At 34.3% G+C, this 22422-nt stretch overlaps 2 pseudogenes; both read right to left on the bottom strand.

The window, feature by feature from the left end:
- Window positions 1–5791: 5791 nt before the first annotated feature.
- LOC134236131 (uncharacterized) lies at window positions 5792–7250 on the bottom strand (annotated as a pseudogene).
- A 1037-nt stretch (window positions 7251–8287) lies between these two features.
- Window positions 8288–9259, bottom strand: LOC134236130 (uncharacterized; annotated as a pseudogene).
- Window positions 9260–22422: the final 13163 nt, after the last annotated feature.

Genomic DNA, 22422 nt, shown 5'->3' with positions numbered 1-22422 from the left:
ATTTTATCGGGATTTCGATAGATAAAATCCCCACAAGATACCTCAAAGCCACATCTTGTCGTAGTCGCTACCGTGACACTACAATACATTTCAATGGGCATTTAAACGAGCAAAGGGGTTTGAGAAGGGAAATGAAAGGAACATTTTAAAAATGTCATTCTGTGGCATGTAATAAAAAATAATAGTATGTGCTGATCTAGTAGGAGTCGAAGGGGAGGGGGGGGGGGGCTTTACGAAGGGCGGTCTCGGAACAATGAGGAGTTATGGTCTAAAACTTAATTGCAAAAACCCAAAAACTTTAAAGAAATTATTGTTCAAAATACTATATGCTGTGAATAATTAAATTAATATGGCTTTATTACACAGGTATTATAGCCATATATTAAATCCAGGGGGATGCCCTTTCGTAATTTGTGGGTTGTTAAAGCTTCTTCTTAAAAAAATATATCTTAATAATCTTCATTAATTCTCACGGGTGCTTGTGGACAGCCCCCCCTTCACATCCCAGACCCTAAGCTATCTTTATTTAATTTCACTGTAAAAGCTCAAACACTTCTCAAGATATTGCTTGAAACAAAAGTGTAACAAACGGACAGAACTGTAAGACAAACGGACAGACCGAAATTAATATCCCCAATCTTCAAAGGAGTGGGGTCGGCCGGCGCAGAAATGGAAGTTTAGTGAATTGTGTTTTTGACATAATTTAAGATATATGAGAGCAAGTTCCATATTAGCTTGACATCATAGTACCTATTCCCCACCCCCCTTCCTCCCCCAACCCCTAGAATATATATTAATCCGGGTCCAAAGATATTTTTGGCTTTCCTTCATTAATAGCATTTACAGTTTACAACATACTAAATTGATGGGTGAAAATACAACAGAATTGTGAACATATATTTTTCCTTCAAAGAAGCAAGTAATAATTTCGGATATAGTTCTTATATGTATATTGGACCTTAGGCAAAATAACTCAAAAGACTTGTATAAAGTATATCTTCTAATTTTATATTAACGATTAATGCATGGTTAACAAACAATGACATGGTGGAGCAAAACTTTAAGACAAAGAAAAGAACTTAATTAAGAAAAATGCACCACCCTACATAAATGCATATTTTCAACCTTTTTCATAATCCACATATATAAACAGATCTACATCATGTGCACACGTTCATATATTGGAACGGGGTTAAGGGGTCGGGGATAAGCCCCTCACCCCCCTAATGAAGTCGATAGATAAACAATGTAAAATTATAGAAAACTTTGCTACTGTATACCTGTGCCCCCTCAATAAAAAAAATCTTTCATTTTTGGCCTAAATTTAAGGAATTGTTTGGTAGTGACTCTAAACTAAAAAAGTTTGGCTGTGCCCCCTCCCCAACTGAAGTTGTTTGCTTCATGCCTGTTACATAAATAAAATTAAAGAAGCCCAAGATAATTTAGTTATAATATCGCCATGTATGTGCTCTTAAATGCGGGCAATAATGAACAACTCAGTTCGCATGTACCTGAAGCACATTTGCAGCTCTGTTCTGCGACTATCAAAATGATAAAGCGAGTGTTTGTGAATAGAGAATTTATTACATTACAAATGCCAAATATTTAAAAATGAAAAATTTTACAATTTCAGAATGCCGCAGAAGGTGGGGTGCAAAAAATATCCCACAAGAGGGACAATGAACTTATAGAGAAGGGTCCCTTGCCCCACCCAGAAATGTGCTTCAGTTCAACATGAGTATGATAATAAAACAAATAAATTGATATAGGGATCAATGGTATACTTAAGAGGAATAATAACTGATTCACCTTCCAAAATGATATATAAAGTTTTGTCTCCTTGCATTTTACACATACACATCACACTAATTAAATATTACTGTTAAAATATAACCCATACAGCATAGAAAAGTAATATTTGTTCTTACTGAAATAATCTCTCTGTTTAAATTCCCCTTGTTTATGAGAAACATAGCTTTGTCTGAACATTAACCAAATATAAATATATGTGTATATATTGTCTGTTAAGGGGGCTCTCTACACCTATAAAGTATAACTGATTTTTGTTGCTTGCATTTGTTTCTAATAATAGGCCCCATATCCGATAAAATAAGGTTCCAAAGTACTTCAATTTATTTTTTAGAAATATTTGAAATATTTTATTTATTTTGTGAAAATCCCTCCTATCTATATTTTTAAAAGCCCAGTGCTTCAAATTTCTCTTCAAAGTTTAGTGTTATAAAATATTGAAATAATAACCAACAAAGATAAAAATAACATCAACATAATTTTTATTTAAATTAACAAAAATAGACAAAAGAAAAACTAAAACAGCATTTTCTTGAGAATAGCTGGTTGGATCCTCTTCAATATCTGAAAAGATATATAATATCAAAGGTTAAAAACAATGAAAAAAAGAAATTGAAAAAAATTGAAAAACTGTCAAAAATTTATAAACATCACAAAAATTCAGGTGTGAGAGATCCGCTTTAAGAGTGGACTCAAATATCTTGGTGCTGTTTTTTTTTTATATATAAACTTCAAATAAACTCTACTTGCACAAGTATTAAACAAATGTCACGCTAGGACATTGAAAGAAGTTCGTATTGTACATGTATTGTTTTTCAATGAGTTTAAGCGAAAATCATCGCGTTTCCAGTCAATGACAAAGACATGTATTTAGTGAATTCATGGTATTGAGAAAGGTAGATTTACTTACCGTTTTATCCAACGTGCATGTGTTATTCAGTGCTATATATAACAAAACAAGTTAAGATGGTAAATGGCCAAAAGCGGTAAAAGAAATTCCTATAACCAAATGCACACTTCGTCTAAAACCTGCACGTTTCCCATATTTGTAAACAGCTGACAATCAATGGTGATCAAACGTTTGGGTCATGCGAAATTTCACCGGGTATAACCATTCATTCGGGTGTATACAAATCGAGAATAGAGTATCCTCTAGTCGATGGGAAGATAATACATATGTCTTATCTTATCAAATTTGCATTTTTGGGGGGATATATTTTGCTGAAAAGCATATATGCTTATTGGAGAAATAAAATTCTGAGTGTATGGCTATTTTCACACGTAATGAAGAATTAGCATATGGACAAGCCATGTTTCATATCATTTTTTTTCTCATCTAAAAATCTTATTCTAATAAGTTTGTAAATGTATTATTTAATAATTAAATAAGTAGAAAATGAATAAATTGACAAACAATTCATTTTAAAAGAAAGAATACGTATTGGGCAATACACTGTATTAATTGATGTGATATAATGTACATTCCATCCACAATATCGCATGTTGTGTTATACTCAGTGATTTATCGGTGTTAAGTGAATTTGAATCTGATCATTTGGGATCAAAATGGCGTTTTTTACGGAAGTACGCCATGTTGTGACGTTGTAGAGAGCCCCCTTAAACGATAACACAAGATCAAGTAAAGTAATCAGCATGCCCAGCTATACACAATCCACTAGACAGATAATGGAACAGATCCATATACGATATTCTCACATATAAACACACCAGGCTTAGTAAAATGCAGTTCCATCATCCACTCACAGGTTAAAAGCTATGAAGGAATTAGATGTGTAATAGGCCACTTCCGGTTAAAATGCCGAGGTGTTTGACATCGGGAGTTCTCGGAATATCTATCTTCGTAAACGAAAATGGCGCGTCGTCAAGACGGCCTATGGACGCTATCATAAAACATACACCAAAGGAACGGATTATAACTAATCAAAGGAAAGAATTGATAGGATATTAAGTAGAAAACACTTTACTATAATTTGTTTTGGCAAAATATGCAGTCAAATCGATGTTATATTCATATACACACTACAAGGGTTTTTCCAACTTATAAAAATAGCACCGATTTCGAAAAAAACAAACGAAGTATAAACTTTTCATTGTAATTTTTTGATTCTCTTAATATCAGGTACAGTTTGATAGAATAATGTATGTTACAATATCAATAGCATGGCGTTTATTGTGGAATCTGCAATTAATCGAGAGATGTTGCGTACATATAATCCCTACATAATGTAATATGCTGGAAATTTACAAACCTGTGGCTAAATGATTCTCAGGATTTGTGAAATATCAATGATTTCTAGAAAAATAATCGACAAAACAGACTTAAAATATTTAGATACTCATGCAACATACAATACTGTCACGTTCAGTTATCCATGTTATCATACATGTACCTGAAATATCTGAGATGATCAAAATAGATCGATCAGTAAAAAAATGTAATTATATGTTTAGAATTTAATATCAGTTATGAGAACAAATAATTTATTCTGGGTAAGGTCAGGGTGAATTTTATGTGTGTGGATTTTTTATTTATTTATTTTTTTGCATGGGTTTAGCAGCTTCGGAAAGGGGGGGGGGGGTATTTAACATATTTATTTATACATATTTTATTAATTCATAATAAAAAATGAGGCACACAATTGTTTTTAAAACCCTTAGATCAGTGTTTCGCGATCGGTCATATATATTTCAGCCTTCATTGTAAAGTAAATATAAACTATGAAGAACTTTATACAAGTGGAAACTGCAAAAATGTAGTTTATTTTGTAAACCCTACCTAGGTCAAGGTCACTGTGAGAAGAGGTCAATTTTCTGAACAAATGAAATTAATGTGAATTGAGTTGAGTATGACAATCATCTTTTGTTTATATGCTCAAGCTCATTAGTTCATTCATTACAACCTACCCTATACCATAAACAAAAAAATAATGGCTTACATTTTTAGGGGGTACATCACTCTGATGTAGAATAAAGATAAAAATTGTGGATAGAATAATTCTTTTTTGTGGTTATATTATCACAAATACATGTCACACAAAATTTTCAATGTTTTCCTATTGATCACCCCTACCGTATTTTTCCTTGGCAGAATATTATAAACGGTTTTATAACAATAATTGCTAAAATTGTCACTGAAAGCAGACAAGTTCTCTCGATTACAAGTATTCATATATCATATCTGATGACTTTGAACTAAAAAAAAATTGAATGTCTACAATTTAATCCTAGGGTTTATGGTTACATTTGAATACATGAAACATTAAACTGTTATCTGGCTAATTAGAAAAATTACATCTCTACCCTTTGTCCATTATGGGTGCACCACTGGCGAGAGGGTACAGTTACAAAAATGAGCATGTAAGAAATATGTATGGACAAAATTGCATGAAACTAAGGCGAATATTGCCGAAAGTGTTGTTCATTATGACTATGCTTAATTAAGTCATATGCAAGGTCATGGCTATTACACCCCTAATACCTTAACATATGAACATAATCATTACATATCTTGTAAACGAGAGAAAAAAAATGAAATGAAACATTAACATCATCAATCTCATCAATCTTGAGTGCTGCCTCAAGCTGTCATGAAAACTTTAACAATCATAATATCAAAATTTTGTGTACTGCCTCAGCCAGTCACCCAAATCTTAAATTTACAAGTTAATGTAGCTTTAAACTAAGACAGACAAACATGTTGCAGTGTAGCTCTCTCATTCATGATAAAAAATAATGACACCTTAAAATTAACCTAACACATCATACATATGTCAAATTATGAGACTATTGAATTAATAATCTATTCTCTGTAAAGGGACTCAATAAAAAGAGATGAAAAATGCTTCAAACAGAATCACCCTTTCTACAAAATATAATAAGAGACCAAAAATAAAGGATACCGCCTCAGTCAGTTATCCTTTATAATTGGAGCCTCTAACCCCTTATCAAAAAACATGTACACCTAAAATGTTGGAAACATTGATACCCTAATGTATCTCTTAAATGACTCCGAGTGCCATCGTCCCATGACTCTTATTTGTGAATCTGAAAAACCCTGTAAATGTGCCTTGGTTGCTGCTCCTATCCTGAAGCTGTGTGCTTTAAATGTGTTAGAATCAAGCTTGGAGAATTTTAGCGCTGACCTCAAAACATCACAAAATTCTGTTCGCGAGATGGGTCGTCTTGATCTGTAGCAAAATAGAGCTCCTTCTTCCGCACCTCTCACCTCCAAATAACTTCTCATAGCCTGCACCGGACAAAAGCTGCATTTGGGTTGGGGATTTATTTCCAGCTGGACAGGTTTTTTACCTAAATTGTGTTTGAAATTGATCATTGTAACAAGCATGCGTACTTGCTTTTTGTCATACCTGAAAGAAACATTTCTTCGAAGCAGCAAATTTGGATTTGAGCCAGAACGAACTGTGGTTTCTCCAACTCTTAGAAAAGCATAAAATGTTAAGGAAACATCGCCATGTACAAATATTCTCGGTTCTTAAAATTGACTACATGTGGTATTGCCACCAGGAGCTTCCTAAGAATATCCAAAGTAATTGGTTGTCGGACATCTGAAGAATTGATAAGCCGTTTTGCCCCACTTAACATTTTCTTGATCAAGAAATGATTGGAGAGATCTGGGGCATTTGTCATTTTGAAATAGTAAGCCAATGCTGCCAGGTAAGTTGATATTGAGCTTGGTGCTTTTCCTAAACTGAATAGGTATGACACGAAACAAATAACTCGTCCAAAGGAAATCTCCTCAATGCAGTCAGTCTTGTAATAACTGTGAATGAAACCACTGAAACAATTTAGGGCCTGTCTGTACAGTTTCTTTGTGTTGGGAGCCAAAGCTGCATCTATTAAACTACATGCTGTGTTTTGGAGAGTTGCAAAAGATGGATTGGTATGCTGGTGGGTTTGGCCTCCATATCCACGGACACTTCTATGAATTTCTCGATCTGTAAGCGTGAAAGTAAGTCTGGTAAAATATTTAACACTCCTGGAATGTGTTCTGCCGAAAAGAGAATATTGTACGTCATAAGTGCCAAAACTAATCTTCTCACCAAAATCATGATTTTTGAATCTTTCGATGTTTGCGAGTTCACAATGTGAACAACTGCTGCGTTATCAGAATGGAATATGACACAAGAATTCTTTAAGTTAGATCCCCATAACTCGACAGCTAACACAACTGGGAATAATTCCTTGAGGGTAATATCATAATCCTTCAGTGTTTCTGGCCAAGACCCATAGAACCATTTCTTTTCAAACACAGCTCCAAAACCCAGAGAACCTGCTGTATCAGTGTAGAGATGAATTTGTTTTGATGTCACCCAGATATGTTTAAATAATAATGACTTCCCATTGAAGTGATCTATAAATATTGACCAAGCAGCCAGATCACGCCTACTCTCTCTAACCATGTCTTTGTGATGGTGAGGCTTTGAAAGGCCTTTCGTTAGGTCAATGAGCCGCCTTAAGAATGTACGCCCAGGCACGATCACTAGACAAGCAAAATTAAGCAGTCCTATCAAGGACTGAAGTTCTCTATGGGTAACCTTTCGCTTAAATTTCATTCAATCTATAGCTTGTTTTAATTTCTCCAATTTATCGCGCGGCAACCTAATCTCCATAGCCAATGTGTCAATTTCAATACCAAGAAATACCAAATTTCTAGTAGCCCAAGAAGTCTTTTCTGCTTTTAAAGAAACACCTAGACTTTCACATGTAAGTTTGAAAACAATTTAACTTTGATTACATATTCCCGATGCAGGTAGACCGATAAAAAGAAAATCGTCCAATATATGAGTCATGTGAGGAATATGCCTTTTAACCTTACCAATCCATTCTAAGGGTGTAGAAAATTTTTCAAAAATAGCAGAAGAACTCGCACATCCCATTGACAGACATTTATCATAAAAGAAGACACCATCCCATTGAAAGCCGAGTAATTCATGATCCTCTTTGCGAATTGGTATAATCTGAAAAGCTGATTCCACATCTGTTTTGGCCAAAAGGCAACCTTTCCCTATCGAGACAATAATATCTAGAGCATCATTTAGGGTAGCATATTGAACTTTTGTGAATGTTTCTGGAATAAAATCATTGATTACATTTTTTTCAGGAAAAGATAAATAGTGTATGAGTCTAAATTGACCGTTTTCTTTCTTTGGTACAAAAAGAATAGGAGAAATTTGAAGATTTTCAAAGGGGGGGGGGGGGGGGTGAAACAAAAGGCCTTGCAATTCTATGAGCATCAAGCTCTTTCTGTAATTTGTTGCAAACAACGACTGGGTTACGAACGGCAGAAGAAAGATTCCTAGATGATCTGAAATATCTCGGACCTTGATAGTGTAAATCGCATCCATATTTAAATCCTGAAACCAAATACTCAGAGATGGTTGCATCATAGCCTAGTAACAGATATTGCAAGACGTAAGGTATAATAGGGGTCACGACCTCATTGGTGTTTTGCTGTATTGCCTGAGGGGAACTGCACAGGGCTTTTATTAGTTGTTTGTGCTCTGCACTTTGTTTTTGGGTGGTTTCTCTTACATCCTGTACAAATGTGTTTGAATCTGCAGTTTTCAGTTTTGCAACTTCCATCCCTATTATATGCCCAGCAAATTCCTTTGTGGTAATATTCCCCCCGGATCTTTGTCCAAACCTTGATCGAAAGGGACGAAAGGGCTGATTAGCTTCTTCCCTAGATCTCTGAGCCTGAAGAATAAATTCAACATTTAGCTTTCCCCGAGGTGTACCCCTGTTTTGCCTATCCATCCTAATTTGTTTATCATAGGTTTGCCAAGAAACATTTCCCGATGATGCCATATATCACGAACTGTCTCTGTGCGTTTTAATAAATTTGGCGTTTCGTTAGGAAATTTTTCAGTGTAGACCGAAAGAAAACGTAGAAATGCTGTTGTCCACTGGAATATGGTCTTAATTGTTTGTTTTGCCCTTTTGGGTACTACCGAAAGGTTAGTGTTCTTCCCTACTTAAAATGTGTAGTCATTATTTTCTGTGCAAGGGATTAAATTGTTAGGGAAAAGTGCTGCAAGGTCATATACTTATCTTAACTTATTTTTTGCTTAAGCTTTTGTGGAATCATTGCCGAAATAGGAGTTGACCAAGTAGATGTATCAATTGCCTCCCTTTAGGCATATTCATCATCTGACCCCTCAATCTTCTTAAAGGTAATCTCTGAGTCGGACTCACCGTCACTATCAGAAACACCTACCCCTTGGGTTTCAGTGGTTTTGTTCCTTTCATCGATTGCTTCCAATTCGGCCTGGGTGACTCTCTTCACCAATACATCCTCCTTAAGTTCACTGTCTGCCTCCTGTGCTTTTCTTGTCTTTGCTCTTGTGCCTGTGGTATTGCTTGAAACCTCTGTACTCCTTCTCTTGGCACCAGTTTTGGCCCTAGGCATTTTCCTGTAAAATACTTTGTAAGCAAAGCTCTATATGACAAATTAATAAATGGCCAGACAGTCTGAAGTTTACCATTGAAAATGCAATGTTTGCAAAGGATTTATAAGTAATATAATTAGACTCTTATGAATAAGCTCATTCATTTATATGATAATTGTGTTAATGTACCAATATTATAATATACATGTATATTCAATTTATGTATGTATCCTTCTCTCAAATCCCATAAATGAAAGATATGGAAGTAACGAACAGTATTCAATCTCAACGTCCATTAAACAAATATACAAAATAAGAGCAGAGCAAACACGGACCTCCGAAACATCAGAGGTGGGATCAGGTGCCATGGAGGAGTGAGCATCCCCTGCCGACCGGTCACACCCGCCGTGTGCTCGTTGTCATAATCAGGAAATAACGGAAAAAATCCGTGGTCAATTCAGTGTATAAATAATGGACTAACAATTGGTATGAAAAACGTCAGTCAGCATTTCATTCAATGATAAATTGTATTTGCTGACAAGGCCATTGTATCGACCATAGAATTTACGAAATGATAACTTTAAACGAGACTGTTGATATTCTTGTTTCATCAACTTGCTTGTCAATAATTTACCTCGTTTAAGAAATTGTACCAATTTTAAATGTGTCTAAACAACCATACATATAGCCCAACAAAAAAGAGCACCACGGCGCCCAACCATACTGGGATACATATAGCCCAACCATATAGGGCTATAGTATATATTGCCCAACCATATAGGGCATAATAACATTGTGGTGCCCAACCATAACCATATATGACATGACGCCTAGGCACCCAACTGTACTGGGATATATATAGCCCAACCATATAGGGCTATAGTATATAGCCCAACCATATAGGGCATAGCAACACCTAGGCGTCCAACCAATAACCATATATGGCACAACCCCAAGGTGCCCAACCATACTGGGATACATATAGCCCAACTATATAGGGCTATAGTATATCGCCCAACCAAATAGGGCATAACAACACCATGGAGTCCTACCATAACCATATACGACACAACGCCATGGCGCCCAACCATACTTGGATACATATAGCCAAACGATATAGGGCTATAGTATATTGCCCAACCATATAGGGCATATCAACACCAAGGCGTGTAACCAATAACCATATATGGGGTCATACCATAACCATTTATGACGTAGCACCATGGTGCCCAACGGTACTTGGATACATATAGCCCAACCATATAGGGCTATAGTATATCGCCCAACCATATTGGGCATAACAACACCATGGCCCCCAACCGTACCTGAATACATGTAGCTTAACAATATAGAGCTATAGCACTTACAGCCCAACCATAAAGGGCAAAAATTCATTTCATATACATTAGGAATACCTGTTAAAAATAACCCATGAAAATATCATGCATCAAATCCAATGGTAAACATGAAAAACATGGTAATCGACTGACGTAACATTTATCAGGTGAACAACAAACGACATAATATACATATATCACATGGCTTCGAGGGTGACATACCAGAATATTTGCCCCGAGGTGACAGGAAAGCCCTGGAGTGTTATGTCACCCGATGCCGAAGGCAGAGGGTAACATAAGTCTCCAGGGCTTCCTGTCACCGAGGGGCAAATATTCTGGTATAGTCGCCCGAGAAGCCATGTGGTATATGGTATATGACATTTTTAAAATTAAAGGAAAATTTAAAATCATTCAAAATCGTTAAAATGTAAAAAATAATCCAAAAATGCCTTCTTGACGTTATGAAATACGCTGTGTTGTTTACTTTTGCTTAGCAACCGACGTCATAAAATCTCAAACCCGAACTAAAATGCGTAACGTAAAAACACGTGAACGTGATCGAAATAGTGACATAACTGTTTCCGGTGAGGGTTGACATAACTGTTTCCAGCCGGACATAACTGTTTCCGGTGTGACTCGGCATTTTTCAGGGTTTATAGCGAAACTTATTACATTTGTGATATAATAGGAAAACTTATTCAAAAATGTTATATAACCAAATAGTTGTAGATAACCTATGTCATTTAATTGCACTTCCTAACATCCCAAGTTCCCTGATAAAACAATGCACAAGCCACCCCATTTTACCACAACAGTGTAATTTGTATTCAATTTTATAAAACCACTTGTAAGCTTTTAAATGCTGAAACAACTGAGGCCCTAACACTATTGTAATATTTTGGGTTCCCGTATGTTTCATTTAGGTGCACATCATCTTCACAGTACACTATTTCCTTATTTTCCTGTGACCAAAATACTGAGTGCCGCCAGAATCTGACACCGAGCCAAAGTCTCTTCCTAACCTATCATTCAAAAGCCTATTAACCTTATCCGCCCTAGCATTGAACCACTCAACGTCTAATGAAAATCTGCCAGGTTTACCTGGTGGTTTTCTTTGCAGAGTTTGATAAACACATACCCTCTGCACTCCACTACCTCGTAGCTTATCGGTGAATGAAACTATTGTTTCAACCAGATCGTATACTTCAACATCTAAGTTACACAAATCGTTCGAATCTATCTGCAGACACACTACAGCTGGTTTAAATCTATCAACCTCTCTTAAGCCTCTAACTGATATTCTATCGATTGTACAACCCGAATATCCTTTGCAATATTTACATTTCCAATGTCTTTGTCCGAGATAAAATTACCAATTGTAAATGTAATTTATTTCCTCATGAATGTTTTGGCGCGGTTCCAAAAAAACCACGTGCAGGGCGGGACAACACCTAGAGAGAAGCAGGCTTGGAGCCCGTGGATTGGCGGAATCAAAGCATATAAGTATAAGGAATAACTGTCAGATTTTTCGAATTCATGAAGATGATCAATGGATTGGCTTGTGTGATAATTTTATGCATAAACGCCTTCGGCGTTTATGCAAATTATCACACAAGCCAATCCATTGATCACTTCCTGAATTCGAAAAATAAGACAGTTATTCCTTAAATAAACTTTCTCCCTGACGTTCAAACCCAGATTAACGTGTAACTGCTCAGAACGATTAATAAACTGCTGTAAACGAACAATAAAGGGATACCCAAGAATTAAGACACTATCCTGCATGATTTATACGATATGAATACTCACAACACAAGTAACAAACTTCTAAAATTTTCAACCACGTTTTTTTGAGCCAGGCGGAAATATTTCCATTTCTAATTTTGTTCTCTGTGATAACTCTTAGAAAGTAAGCAGAATTGATTTCTTGATAATTCTGCCGGAATGTAAATTGGGCAGGTCGATAGGTCAAGAGCTAAGGGGGCCTAATATGCATGGAAATATCGTGCGCATCTGTCTCTGTATCTGACGCTAAATATGCATGGCAATCTCGTGCGGCTGCCTTTGTGTTTTGGCGAGGACTGTTGAAATTGGCATGGGAGTCCATCTATAATTTAAATCTATGCCTAAATTTTGTAAAGTCTAAAATCTACAATTTCGCCCGTTATTCAAATTATCCCATGTTCCGATCTAGTGTTGATGCCCTAGCATACCATACTAACTAGACAGTGATTCCTTAAATAAATTTTAAAAAGAATGTATCTCTCTCTCTCTCCAGATCTCAATACAGGACACTTTATAAAGCCCACTACCTATTTACATGATTGCAGGGATTCATTTTTTTTCAATCTGTAAAAAGTAACGTTTCCCCATATGAACAAGGCGCACACTACGAGTAGTTTGTAAACGTTATCACTGACGCATGACGAACGTGTTTCCTAATCCGTCTTAAGTATTACATGGTGTTTTCTCTTCAATTTGTTCGCTTTTTTAAGACATTGTAAGTGACTGCAATAAATTTGACATGAGCAATTTTCAATTACAAAGTGGTAAAAACACTATCCGTTCTATTTTACACATACACTTATTTCTTCCGATTTTAAACTTTATATGGGTGCAATCACTGGTCCCGAGAAAACTATCGAGATACGGGAAGTTAGGCGAGTTACGTTCGTAAGATCAGATGTCGGTGTTTCTCTAGTCGGCACCTAGTGAATTTGGCACCTTGTAAATTTGGCATCGGGTTCATTCGGCATCTGATATATATGATATTGAGTTATTTTTTCCTTTATTTATAATTATTTATGTTTAGATCTTGTCCATTCAGATTCATTTTTCAGCGGCGGATACAGAAATGCGGACAGAGGGGGGGGGGGGTATGGGAGGGGTTGCACCCCTCCTCCAGGAAATAGCTTTAAATTAAATAGTAAAATAATGATAATTGTAATAAGAGTTATAACGTGTACCCCTGCATAGGGTTCTTATGAGATAAAGACCTGAGAAATAAAAACACTTCAGACATTGCATTTTTCTATGAAGCAAGTGAATAACTTCAATCAGATGTCCAATCAAGCATTGTGCCAGTCTGAGAATAAAAGGAGAGTGAATGGAGACTTTATAAGCTGTGTTTGTTGTATGTATGGATAACAGATCAGTAAAAGGAGAGTGGATGGAGACATTATAAGCTGTGATTGGTGTATATATAAGGAGAGTGGATGGAGACTGTATAAGCTGTGATTGGTGTATATATAAGGAGAGTGAATGGAGACTGTATAAGCTGTGATTGGTGTATATATAAGGAGAGTGAATGGAGACTGTATAAGCTGTGATTGGTGTATATATAAGGAGAGTGAATGGAGACTTTATAAGCTGTGAGTGTTGTATGTATAAGTAGAGTGGATGGAGATGTTTTCCCCAAGTGTAGAAGTCTGTGGGAATTTTGGTTAGCCAGCCTAGGTAAAGTCACAATAGTTTATTTGCATGAAACAGTCAACAGGTAGAAGAGCATGAGAATAGTTATTAGAGCTATTTCCCTTAGACCTACTGACTAGACATACAGAACTTCAGCATCATGTAATTTTAATTGTTTCAACTTAATACTTATGATTTTTTTGTAAATGTTAAAATGTAGTTCAGCTGCATGTATCACATTTAACTTTGCATGTATTTACATTTAAACTTATTTCTTTTTTACATTTTTAACTTGATATCTGATATATAAATACTTAATCTGTAAGAATATTTGAAAAATATTGCTTTGTTATCATTGTTTTATACAAAATTTGACTTACTACACTGATTCCTTTTCATTTAAGCACTGTGATGGGGTTTCATCTCTCAGCTTCCTTGGCCGAAGAAGACGGTGGCACGTTCCCCGCACAAGCATTTCATCTTTTTCTGCAGCTGACTGAGTGTCCGAAACCATCTCATTCATCTCCTCGGACAGTCTGCTGTATGGTGCGGGTAAGTTTTCCTCCTCTTGACTTTTCACCCCCTTATTATGTGGCACATTTTGGGGCTTGTAACCATGATTATGACCCTTTTTGAATTTTGGCATTGCTTTAAATTCTCCTTGTTTAGGCTTATAATTCCAAAAACTTGACAAATAGTTAATGCTGTTTAAGGCTACAGTGACTGAAGTCTACTGTGTTATCAAAATGGGGGGTTTCTTTTGTCTAAATTAATTGTAAACAAAGAAGATGTAGGGGCACTTGCTATTTCTCTAAGCTTCATTAGATGGGGGGAGGTGAAACTTTTCGTACATACAAAATCAGCAGGGGGACCAGATAAGAATCTTTTAATATATCAGAGTCAATAATGATTAACGTTTAATAATCAACAAAGAGTTTGCTAATTTGTCCTTTTGAAATCTTTGTATATTGCATTATTTGCTAGGTTTTCATGCAATTTTGGACCTATTTATGGCACGCTAAATTCACAAAAATGAGATAAACCTAGTTTCACAATTGATAAACTAGGTTTATCGACTGTAAACTATAGTGAACGATTAAGTATAGTTTTCATCTGTAAAACTATATTTAATGGTCGTTAACTGTAGTTTACGAATGCTAATCTAAGTTTATCTGTCTGTAATAAAACGTTAACAATAGATTTTGTTGATAAACATAGATTCACGTTTGTAAACTATAGTTTACAATCGTAAACTATAGTTAAGAGTTGTTAATCATAGTTTCACAAATCGTGAAACTATATTTATCAAATCGTTAACTATAGTTAACGGTTTGTAAACTATATTTTACAAATCGTGAAACTGTATTTATCAGATAATCTATGTTTTGCAATCGCAAATGATAGTTTTCGGTGTTAAGTATAGTTTACGGTTGTGAAACATAGATTATCGCGTTAACTATAGTTTACAGATGTAAATTATAGATTAACGTTGTTAACTATAGTTTACAGTCCGTAAACTATAGCTTACAACCGATAAACCTAGTTTATCGATTGTGAAACTATGATTAGCTCATTTTTGTGAATTTGGCGTGCCATACCTATTTTCAAATTCTGGTTAGAATCCACCATTATGAAAAAATTGACTCAATTTTGACTTAATATCACTTTATTAACATCATAAAACACAAACATTTCATTAAACAAATATTTTATTTATTACAATCACAAATATGTCCAAATACGATCATTGGTCAGAAAGTCATTCACTCTGTTGAACTGTGGTGGAAGCGGTGAGATGTCACCTATTGAGATGGTCACAGTATCCAATACACTGAAGTCACAGGACTCAAATTTCATACATGTTCACAGATATAGTCCTAGAAATAACCACAATTGACTAATTCTGGGACAGGTAAGTATGTAAGTATAGGATTGAGAGCACCAAATCCCCGGATATACGCATGGCTTTGTTTGTTATGGAACATTAAACAGAATACTGAACGGGTAGGCGTTACGCCATTGGCTGAAATCAGGTATTTAATTGTTTTCATTTTAAAGTAAAATTAATGACGTTTGAAATAAATGATGGGATGAGGGAATATTACAGAAACTATAGAATTACCAGGGAAGATTTTAGGAGTGGGGGTTGATTTTTTATGTAGCGTGTTATTTACTGAGGATCTCTATAAGTTGAAAATAACTGCAATTTTGACCTATAAATGCCATGGGACCATATATTTTTTCAGTATTTTTTTCTTAGGGCTTAGAACGAAGTTTGAAATGATGCTAAGGATATTTCTGAAATTTTCATAGTAAAGTACTGAGAGGGCCTAAGGTTTGTATAGAGTTCTATGGGAAATAAATTAGTGGTCTTTTCCCTATAAGCACTTTCAGACCCTGGACCGAATTTTCTCAGCTTTTGAAATACTTCCGGTAAAGGGAGAAGTAATTTCAAATGGAATTTAAATAAAAACAAGATGTGTTAATGAAACACTGATGCCCCCGTATGGCAACATAGCAAAGATAAAACTTTTCTTAAATGGAAAATTAATGGTACCAAAAGAAAGGTATTCTCACTGGAAAACAATTGTGAAATTTGAAAGTGAGCCAGTGTTAAAGTTTTTTCAATCAGTGCAAAATCTCCAAGGTCAAGGTCAAAGGGTCAAGGTAATTGGTATCCAATGAAAGATCTTGCCACATAGAATACTTATGTGGAGTATGGAAGCCTTAGCCGTAACCGTTCAGAAGTTATGGCCAATGTTAAAATTTTTTTAAGTAGGTCAAACTCTCAGGTCAAGGTCAAAGGGTTAAATTTCTTTATAGCAAATGAAAGGTCTTGTCACAAGGATGAAATATGTAAAGTATGAGAGCACTAGACTTAACCCTTTAAAATTTATGGTCAAGGTTTTTTTTTTAAAAATAGGTCAAACTCAAAGGTCAAGGTCAAAGGGTAAAAGTGCTTGGTATCCAATGAAGGGTCTTCTCACAAGGATTACATATATAAAGTATGAAAGTCCTATATCTAACCGTTCAAAAGTTATGGCCAAGGTTAAAGTTTTTTCACAAGTACAGAAATCTACAAGGTCAAGATCAAAGGGTCAAGGCTGTTGGTATCCAATAAAAGGTCTTTCAACAAACATTATATATGTGAAGTATAAATGTCCTGGTGTCTACTGTTCAAAAGATATGACCAAAGTAAAAGTTTAAAATTTTCATGCAAAAGTGGGTCAAAATCCAAGGTCAAGGTCAAAGGGTCAAATTTGGTGGAACCCAAAGAAAGGTCTTGTCACAAGGAATACACGTATGAAATATGAAAGTCATAGCTCAACTAAATCAAAAGTTATGGGCAAGGTTAAAGTTTTTGCGGACAAACAGAGAGACAGAGAGACGGATGGACACGACAAAAACTATAAGTCCCCGAAACTTCGTTTACGGGGGCATAATAATGAAGAGATATCTTTTTTTGCTTGAGAGATATCTCTTGTAGACACTTTTGATAGATATCTCTTTCACTTTGAGAGATATCTCTTAAGATTAACTTTAAGAGATATCTCTTTAGGTGAAAGAGATATCTCTTTAGGTGAAAGAGATATCTTTTTTCACGAAAGAGATATCTCTCAAATAGAAAGAGATATCTCTTAAAGTAAAAGAGAAAAGAGATATCTCTCTAAGTATAAGAGGTATCTCACTAACTTTAAGAGATATCTCTTTCTTATAGAGATATCTCTTAGAAATAAAAAAAATATCTCTTTAAGTTGGGAGATATCTCTATTTCTTAAGAGATATCTCTCTAAAATGAGAGATATCTCTGTAATTTGAAGATAAAATTTATTTTCCGAATAAATAGTAAAAGGGCTTGCCATAGATTCGAGTCTGTATTATGAATTTCATTAGCCTTTTCAAATAGATCATTTAAAAGTTTCAAAAAGACATATCACAATTAGTAAGGAATATTTATTTTAATACGATCGTAAGAATCAATGGGAAATGGTTTATTGTTGTTTGATTTGCAAGCTGGGGGAACTTAAGAAATGTGGACTTCTTTAAGCAATTTGATATAGAAGATCGCCAACTTACAATTAAAAAAAATAAAAATTATGTTATTATTTAATCCCCAAAATAGACTATAAACATATCAGATATTATACAAATGAGGAATCTATATGTATGCTTTATCCACACTTGATAAACGACGCTCGCTGGACAGAGGACTCGGCTTGTGATGGTCACTATACTCACTCTTGAAAAGGGTATACTTATCCGCTTCTTCTATTATCTAGTTTTGACCTTTCCTTACCGGTGGACTGTTTTAGTTATAAAAAATAATTTGCATGATAAAAATTAAAGAATTGGAAAAGTCCTTTAGCTTCTGTGACATCACTATGGAGCATGTCACGTGAACGCACAGATAACGTGATTTGCACACACAGAAGGGTTGCAGATGCACGTTAAAGAGATATATCTCTTATAAATTTTCAACATTAAAACCCTATATCATTTCTTGTTTGGAAATTATCTAAAAAATTCCCTTACCTTTTTATCACCCTTGTAAATTTATTCATTGAAGGTAGTCCGATCCTCAGGTTCTGAAAATTAGGCATTAACTAACTGAAAAATATTAATGCTCACAAAAGTTTCTGAATTGTCAAAGTAATGAGTTTTTACCCACGCTAATTCTCCAAATTTCATTTTTGAAGTTAATAATATTTTATAGGGAAAATGTGGAAATCTTTATTTTCAAGTAATGCAAATTATAACATCTACTATGCCTTTTCCAATTTAAATTTGATCAACGAACACATTTTAGAAATATAATTCATTGTTACCCGAGCTTTTGAAGAAATTGCATAATTTTTATACATATAAGGTGCTTTAGTTACTTCTATTTACTTCTATCATTTCACAATGCATAGTGTAGAAAGGTTTTCCTATCATTACAAAACACCATAAATCATTTACAAATTCATATTATGTTGATAAACATTGGTATTTTGGTTAGATTTATAATACAACCTCAAAGTTTTGAAATGTGTCATTTTAAAATACTTTTATGGAGTAAAAATTTCGACTTTTTTAAGACCATTCTGAGAACTTCAAAGAAAATTGAAGCATATTGAGAGGCATAAAATGAAAATCATTGCATGAAATGATCTCACTTTCAAGCTTCATTTTGGGACATTTTGATTTAAATTATAAATTAAAGAGTTATCCTTCCTGGCTGAGGATCGAAGTTCCTTAAGAAGGCTATGGAGATAATGAGCAGTATTCAATCTCAAAGTCCATAAAAATGTACATAAAAAGAGCAGAGCAAACACGGACCTCCTAAACATCAGAGGTGGGATCAGGTGCCATGGGGGAGTGAGCATCCCCTGCCGACCGGTCACACCCGCCGTGTGCTCCATGTCATGATGATGAAATAACGAAAAAAATCTGTCGTCATTTCAGTGTATAAATAATGGTCTAACAATAAGTATGAAATAGTCAGTCAACATTTGACTCAATGATAAATTATATTTGCAGACAAGGTCATAGTGTCGACCATAGAACTTAGGAAATGATGACTTTTAACGAATGTTACTGCTGGTATTCTTGTTTCATCAAATTGCTTGTCAATAATTTACCTCGTTTTAGAAATTGTTCATACGTAGTGCATGCTCTTGCGTATCGAATCAACTGAAAGACATGTACAATCCATATGTAGAAGGATGTGAGGATAACGAAGAGTATGCATTCTCAAAGTCCATAAAACAATACAAAATAGGAGAAGAGCAAACATGGTGATGATGAAGATGTATTGTTGCATAAGTAATGGAAGTTGACAGTACAAAAGTTAAAGTCATCACGTTTATCATAAGAGCTTGATAATAGATTACCATTAATGTCGTTTTCATGTAAAAAAAATATCCAAGTATTAAACAGATGTATCAGACTCTGTGGTATCTTTTTTCTCGAGCTCACCAAAATACATGTATATCTTATCGACGTAGGAATGGAATGATCATTGCTAATTGACAATACGTCGCCGATATATCTTAATGATGAGCTGAAGGCCACAGCAAGTGTTTTCTTTTTTCACGCACAAGATTTTGCACAAATTCTGCTTCATGTGAACACAAAAAAAGTCTCCTTATAATTGAACCACATAGATATTGTAAAGCAGAAACTCAAACATCTTTTTGACGTCAATATCAGCGTACTTGTGTGTGCAATCAGAATTTAATTTAAGAAAATAATTTTGCAAATGACCAATGACCAGGTAAGTAATATGAGTACTATTTTTATTGAAAAAAAAAACGGCTGTCAATGCTATCAAGAAGCCTGGACTTTAATTTATCCTGGGGAATGGTTGTGTATAAAATTGTAAAGTCGTAACTTTTTAAGCTGTTGATTTTGGTAAATTTAGAAATATGATCTTGATATATTTATTTGATACAGACGGGATTATTTTCTATCTTTTCACTATCATCAAAATATATTTAATGTACATCAAACTGCACAAAATTTTTTTTATAAAGGTTTCCAGACGTTTTTTGAAGAATTAGCCATCTAAAATGGTTCCAACATTAGATGTGAGGATGGAATAGTCTTGGTATATAATCTTTCTGCTTTTTAAGATGAAAATGATGTCGTTAAAATTTTCCATTGTCATATTATGAAGTAAACCGAGGAATATGACGAGTAAACATTATACACCGTCATGATTGGAGTCGGGGATCTAATTTGAGCCAAAAACATAGTCACATCACGTGTTGAAAAGTGCCTTTTATAAAGAGTGGTGTACCAGACCTGTTAAAGAGAACCATACCAAATAAAAGAGTTATACAAAAACGTAATTTTTTTAAAAGACTTTAAATCAATTATAAGTAAAAAAAAATGCTTAAAACAGACGTTTAACACTTCCTTCTGCAGAAATGAAGCTCAATATGGAGGTATGATATTTCATTTATCTATTTGGATTTTTTCAAAGCTAAAGTAAATAATTAATTAGATAACCTTGTTTAGGCAGATAACACATTTTCGTATCAGATAATGAAAGATGCATATGTGTGCATCCCGAAATATTTATATTGACGATATTTGATGGTCTCTAATTTGATTTGTGTTACATTAAAGTTTTACAATTTAAGAATTTCAAGACATTTATAACAGTCTTGATTCTTTCGAATTTCTCAAATTTCAAAACTTCAATATTACACTTGCTTAAGTCTCTTAATTTTTTTTTAAATTGTCATTTGTATTATACCTTTAAAAAGATAATGTTGTATTGTGTCTAAAACACAGTGACTTAAGCAAATCTGATGTAAAATTAGTTAATATTATTATTTTTTTTAATCACAGCTAAAATAAGTATTGATTGAAATTGAATTTTAATAAATTGACTTTTATCAATAGTTGTTTTATAAGAATGATTTTTTTTCTCAACCGAGTATGATGTGTAAGAATACAAAACAACAACTAAAAGAATTCAAATAACTATCAAACTTTCAGCAGAGGAGTGAAAGGCGAGGAATACTAGTTCTTTTTACTAATTGCGTTACCCTCTTTCAATGAAATATAATGTTATTAAAGGGATATGGACACAGATTTGAAAAAATGTATTACAAGTATATCATGATTGAATAAAGCATTTCACACAAATATAATAAGATTCAATGTATGTCGGATGCTTTATTTTAATGTTATAAATTTTAAACCTATAGTCTTTTTTGTCAAAAATGTTTTGTTATTTAGGTCAGCAGTAAACATAGCACCAATACATTAGGTCTAAGAATAATGCCAAACGTATTCTGGGCCGAGTGTCAAATTAGTCTATACATTCTATACTTAGAGATCGCGTCATCGTAAGTAAATTATTTCAGGTAACTTAGTCTAACATGAGTGTAATGTATCCTGGGTCATGTACATAATAAGTCTATAAATTCTATAAATTTTATATTTGTTTAATGGACGTTGAGATTGAATACTGTTCGTTATTTCCATATCCTTCATTCTACAGTTAGAGGTCGCGTCTTTGTAGTTATCTAATGTCAGAGTAGCATAGTCTCCCATGGGTTTTGTTATGTGAATAATTACGTGAATACAAGGAATTAGAGTTTAAAGTCAAAATACTATAAATGCGTAAGGTTCTAGTTTATCGAATTTATTCTTAAATTAAGAATATCAAGCAAATGAGAAAGTAACTATTTTATTGCCTTTGTTATCAAATAAATTTATAGCTATCTGCAAAATAAAAAGCTTAAAAAATCTATACTATGAAAAAAAAAAGAGTTGCAAATATACTAGTACGTCGCTACACATAGAACAGATGAAATTAACTTGTTCGATATTCTATATTTTGTTTCAGATTTTGAACGTGTTAAAAGACCTTACATCAAAAGTGGATAAGATATTTGAAAAACTACCTTTAATGGAAGAAAAAATTGAAAACATGTCCT

Source organism: Saccostrea cucullata, unplaced genomic scaffold (assembly GCF_032062105.1).
Source record: "Saccostrea cucullata isolate Sc308-1 unplaced genomic scaffold, CSIRO_AGI_Scuc_v1 ctg4075, whole genome shotgun sequence".
In the NCBI taxonomy this organism is placed as follows: Eukaryota; Metazoa; Mollusca; class Bivalvia; order Ostreida; family Ostreidae; genus Saccostrea; species Saccostrea cuccullata.
Note: the sequence above shows the minus strand (reverse complement) of the source record. Positions and strands in the feature narration are given on the sequence as shown.